The 5,934-nt window shown below is 44.4% G+C and overlaps 1 non-coding gene across 1 annotated transcript; it reads left to right on the plus strand.

Annotated features, from left to right (window-relative positions):
* The first annotated feature begins 289 nt into the window (after positions 1–289).
* Positions 290–394, plus strand: LOC117052531. The gene has a single exon (XR_004427271.1). It is a non-coding gene; the product is annotated as a U6 spliceosomal RNA (small nuclear RNA).
* Positions 395–5,934: the final 5,540 nt, after the last annotated feature.

Raw genomic sequence — 5,934 nt, forward strand, 5'->3', positions numbered from 1 at the left:
GATGCTTCCCAAATGTTACTCCATTATTGCTGTCTAGAATGGCATTCTTCTTTATTATTTATTAAATTTGTATACTGCCCTTCATCTGAAGATCACAGGGTGGTTCACTCTGGTGCTATAGTGCAGCAAAAGCAGAATAGAAATTAAAGCAGAACATTTATGGTATAAATTAAGTTACTGTACAGGGTTTCAGCAGGAAGCAACAGGACACGCACCAATCGGAAGCAGAGCAGTCTGTACACTTCAAACCTTCTGCAGGTGCAAACAGTATTGAAAGAGGAATTGTGTGGTCACTTTGGCGGCACATACACTAAAAAATATTGAACAATACAGAGGAGATATATGGCCCCTGCACAAGAATGATACGCAATTTTATGAAGCGTTCCATTAAAAAGAAAAGGAAGAGGAATCGCATATAACCGCTCCAGTATCATCACGAGTACAAATCATCGTAAAAGCAAATGAATGTCTGGAGGGGCCCTTGATTCATCTGTTGCAGACTGTGGCATCATGCATGTGTTCAAAATTTAAGAAGAAAATTGGAGCGAGGAAAACAAAGTTGTAACGGTAATTTAAAAATCATTGACAATGGAAGGAGGGTGGGACAATGGCTGTGATAAAAGGAGCTGAGAAATGTTTTGTCCAGATGACTTCTTGTGAGTGCTAAGGAACATTGTGGTAAGGGAAATTTCTCATTTCACAGGGAATAAACGTTAAGTGTTAAAAACTCAGATAGGACACCACTAGAATATGACATGGTGTTATCTGCAAATGGCACTGGCTGTTAGCATTATCTATGAGAGAACTCTGTGTACATATCATAATTCTATTTTTGTCTTTTCACACTTCTCTCCCTTTGAGCACCACATGCTGGTGCAACATAAACCCATGAGTAGGCCTATAGCCAGTGCTCGGAATGAATTACTGTAGTCTGGTTCAAAGAACCTTACTGGATTTGTTCAGAAATCTCTAAACTACTACTTGAATAGGTTTCAAAAGAGCAAGACTCAAGACTAAACCCAGGTGGCCTAATTTGTTTCTGGAGTGATTAGATGAAGTTGGCTATTTATATAATTATTTGTTTGTGGGGAAGTTAGATGAGTTGCATCATATCGACGGCCATCTCACACTATCCAGAGCATTTCCCTATCCTTTCCGGGAAGTGAGTTGGTTTTGCTACAGCTCCAAAGCAGCTTTAATTGTGCAGTCTGAATTTACTGGAATGTGATTCCCCCACACTCCATTCCCCTGCAAAATACTGACAGTCTGGAAGCACCCCTTTCAGGCAGCAACAAACTGAAAACCAGCTATTTGGCTCGGGCCTCATCTCTGCAGCCCTAGCCCTCAGACCCATGTGGCAATGCCTCTGCTTGCATGGCAGATCCAGCTTGCAGAAACAGGTTGCGCAGAAGGGAGAAGAGCAGGATCCCAGCGGACAAGTGTATAGCAAAGCCAAGCTCACTCTCCCCGGCTCACGTGCTCAGAAAAGCAGCGTTGGCTCAACTGGAGCATGGAACTGGTCCCACCCCCCTCCCCCTTTCCTTTCAATTTCCTAAACAATTTCCTAATCAGACCTTTCTGTCTGGAGTTTATTAGCAATTCACAGAGCGAGAGGAAATGGTGGATTTCTTTTCTTTTCTTTTCTTTTTGGACCCTGCGTTAATGGAAGGGAAGGAGCTGGCATCAAAGTTCTTCTTTTGTAGCGGAGCAGCAGATAAAACCACAGAGGAAGCCTCTAAGGGACACCAGGCCTTCCTCCTGGCAGGCTGCACTGGCTGGAGTCAAGATAGCTGCTCAACTCTCTACCCCGCCACATTTCTTTTTTGAGGGTTGGGGAGGCGGGGGGGGGGGGGGAGAGAGAGAAGGGAGAAGAGAGGGAGTTAAGAAAGCAGAGACCGCAGTGAGGGCATCATCTCCCTGGAAAAGGTCACATACTTTTTAACCTCCCCCACCCCACTCATTTACGACAGTGGAGAATTAGCAAAGCATAGGGCTCTGTGTAGAGATGAATGGATCTGTCAATTTCACCCCCCCCCCACACACAATTTTTCTTGTGTCCAACCTTAAGTTTGGTTTGCCCCATTCCAGCATCCATTTGCAAATTCATCTTAAAAACAAAACAAAACAAAACACAGAACTGCTCAGAATTATACAGAATTCACCTAACTTACACATTATTGTATGCTGTTTGGCCTAATATATGCATTTATGAAAGCAAACATAATGCAGTTTTGTACTTTATTTTCCACTAATATGTGCATCTCCATGCACACTTGGTTGGTTGGAGAACTGCATTGCAAGATTCAGAGAAGTTTATTGTTTCAGGAAGTGTGAATGAAAGTGCAAAACTGAACGGATTCCTCCCCCACCCCTAGCTCTGTGAATTCAGCATTGCTGCGCAACAGAGAATGAGTGCAGAATTTGGCACTGGCCATGCAGAATTTGAATTCCTGAGAATCTTAACTTCTTCTTTTTTTGGAAAGCAAGTTTCTAGCCCTTATGATTAAACAATGTAAATAAGCAATGCCAGATGTATTGCAGAACATACTACTCTACTCTACTCTTACTCTCTCTCTCTCTCTCTCTCTCTCTCTCTCTCTCTCTCTCTCTCTCTCTGTGTGTGTGTGTGTGTGTGTGTGTCGGGGTGGGTGGGAATCAGAGCCTGAATATCCGTGGGCTCCTCCCTCCTTATGACTGCCAGATGCATGTTCATTTGGGCAAAATTGTTGGGGGGAATGCAGAATAAATTATGGAAAATATGAGAGTATGCAAATTTGCTTAATTTTATAATGTGGCACAGGTTTCAGAACCTCAGCTTTTTATTGGCACAGATAGAGTATCTTGATTATTATTTTTATCCCTGGAGGGGAATTTGGAGAGAGTGGCTAAGGTATGTAATAAATGGAGGGGGCCTATTGATGTTTATAGTGGGAGCGGATTAGAGATCACTTTGCGTATGACTAGGGAGCAAGTGGCTGGTTTACATCTGCAGATGCTTCTGGGCAGGGGCGGGACTTTGGTCTTTCAAATTTCAGTGGCACCCTGTGCGAGCCCAAAATCCAGTGCTGCCCCCCATGCCTCTTGCCTTCCCTTCTGCTCAATTCACTACATCATAATAGTGATGCCCTGCAGCACCCCCTAGGCTCGGCACCTAGTGTGGCAGAACTGGTCACACTGCCCTAAATCCACCTGTTTTCGGAAATTACGGTAAGTAGGTGGGTCACTCTATAAACAAAACAAAACAAAAAGGCAGGGAGATCTGGGGTGAAATACCAGAGGTGTAGGCTCTCTGGACCACCCCTGCCCCATCTAACAACACCCTTGCCAGAAACTGCCTTCGGGATCAGATCATGCATTTAAAGCAGAGTTAAAGCACTCCCCACCCCCCACCCCAAGAGTCCCAGGGGCTACACTTCGTTAAGTGTGTTGGGAATTGTACCTTTAGGATAAACTACCCAGGAATCCTTTGTAGAATGTGTGTTTTAATGTATGGTGTGGTTTCTTAAATGTAGTCATTTATAGGCTTCTCACTGAACCAAAGGAATCTTGTCTCTGTGTGGAACCCCACACTCTGGCACTTCCAGTACTGGGCCCTGAATCTGCCATCTTGTCATAACTTTCTCTGACACTTGTTTCCAGCATCCGTATAATTGTTGGCAGTGGCTGGTAACTTCATGGACCAGAACAGTGGTTTATAATTATAATTATTTATTAACTTTGTATACTGCCCTTCATCCATAGATCTCAGGGCGGTTCACAACATAAAAATATAAAAATAATAAAATACATAATACAAACAAGAACAAGAACAAACCAATAACCCGCCCACCCCTCCCACAACTCATTTAAAAGGGCATTGGATCTTAATCATCCCAGGGCCTGGTTGAAGAGGAACATTTTCACCTGGCAATTGGTTTATTTATTTATTAAAATTTATTTATTTATTAACCACTTAATCAACAAAAAGGGGCTTGTCGGGATAACCAGCTTCTGTGATAACCAGTCGTCTGAGAGCCTGCTCCGGCTGGTTATGATGGGTCCGCTGGTTATGAGGTTTTCCTGAAGGTCGTGAGGAGTTTTCGGGCGTTGCAAAAGTTTTGAAGAGGATAGGATAGGCAGCAAGAAGTAGAGCAAAAGGTGTGGCCGAAGGCAGGAAAGAGGCCAAATAAAAAAGACTGCAGTCGGTTGTTGGGGTGCGCTCTCCCAACTACTCTCTGTGCGTGTTCTTTCTCTTTCGTTTCTCTCTCGTTTCTGCACACAGCTAACAGAGAGCAGGGGCCATTTATTGATAAACTGAACAGCGTCATCATGCAAGCATAAACCAATCAGAGCATTGCAATAGTCAGTGTTTCCGGGCGGGAAACAAGCCTTTGACCGTTACCAGGAGGCTTCCTGGCGCGCTTTCAAGCAGGCGCGGAGGGATCCAGGCAGCAATCTCGGCCAGATCCTCTTTCCTTCCGTGCAGTAGCACGGAAGGATTTGCAAAGCGGCAAAAGCACGGGAAATCCCAAAACGTATTCCCACAGGGGCTTATGTAAGCTGTTGAACATTCTGCCAATTTTGGATGTGGCAGAAGTTCTGATTACTGTCTTTATCCCTCACAAGTTTGTTTCTTTGCTTTGAGTCTAAAAGAACAACAAATTTAATATACCTGAGGAAAAAGTTAGTACGCAAGGAAGAATGGTAAGATAGTGGTGGCTGCCGTTCATTTCTGATGCCGTTGACTAAAAAAACAGCAACCTGTAGTTATGTAACGGTGGACTGCAATTAGTTTGTACATTGCATTGTATGAACAAGGCCGGGACAGGCAGTGAGTGAGTGGCCTAGCACATGCTTTGCATGCAAAAGGTCCCAGGTCTAATCCCTGGCTTCTCCAGGCAGGGCTAGGAGAGATCCGTGTCTGAAACCCTAGAGAGCTGCTCAGTCAGTGAAGTAGACAATACTGAGCTAGAAGGACCAATGTCCCGATGTGGCAGAAGGCATCTCCCAACACAAGCAGCTTTTTGTGAACAGGAGACACTTTAGAGACCCTTTGCCAGCCAGCGCAGGCAACACTGAGATGAATGGACCAAACTCCAGATTTCCTCCTGACTTCCTTCACTTCTTTGCTTCTGTGGGTGAAGCTCCCTCTTCTTTGGAGTCAGAGCATTTTAAGTGTAACTGCAGACTTCTGCTTTATGTATCAGGATTTCTATAGGTTGTGTGAGTGTTCAGTTTTGAGAAAGTGCAAGTAAGAGGAGACATGATGGTGGAGATATGTGAGCATATGCATAGCATGAAGAAATTGCAGATAAAAAGGTTTCCTCCCTCTGTACAATAGAACCTGTAGACTATGCAATTGAAGCTGAATGTTGGAAGATTCAGGACAAATATAACAAAGTACTTATTCATGCAGCACATAGTTAAACTATGGAATTCAGTCTAGCAGGAGGCAACCATGGCCACCAACCTGGACAAATTCATGGAGAGAAAGGTTATCAATGGCTTCTATCCATGATGGTTGTGCTCTGCCTCTGTGGTCGAGACAGTATGTTTGTATATACCAGTTGCTGGTAACCACAGAAAGGGAGTGCTCTTGTGCTTAGGCCCTGCTTGCAGGTTTCACACAGACCTCTGGTTGACCACTGTGGGAACAGGATGCTAGACTATCCAGCAGACTCTTTATGTTCTTACATGTGAAGCCAGCAATGTCCATAGCCTATTTAGCACATAGGCAGGAGAACCTATGGCCCTCTGGATGTTGCTGTTGGACTCCCAACTCCCATTAGACCAGCCAGCTTGCACAATAGTCAGCGATGCTCGGTGTTGTAGTTCAGCAACACCTGGAGGGTCACAGGTTTCCAACCCCGGTACAGTGTATTGCCCACAAAAAACATGGATAACAAACAATACAATTATCCATCCACAAGGCTTTTCTGGGATCACCAATAGGTC

The sequence above is a fragment of the Lacerta agilis genome, chromosome 8, assembly GCF_009819535.1.
Source record: "Lacerta agilis isolate rLacAgi1 chromosome 8, rLacAgi1.pri, whole genome shotgun sequence".
Taxonomy (NCBI): Eukaryota; Metazoa; Chordata; class Lepidosauria; order Squamata; family Lacertidae; genus Lacerta; species Lacerta agilis.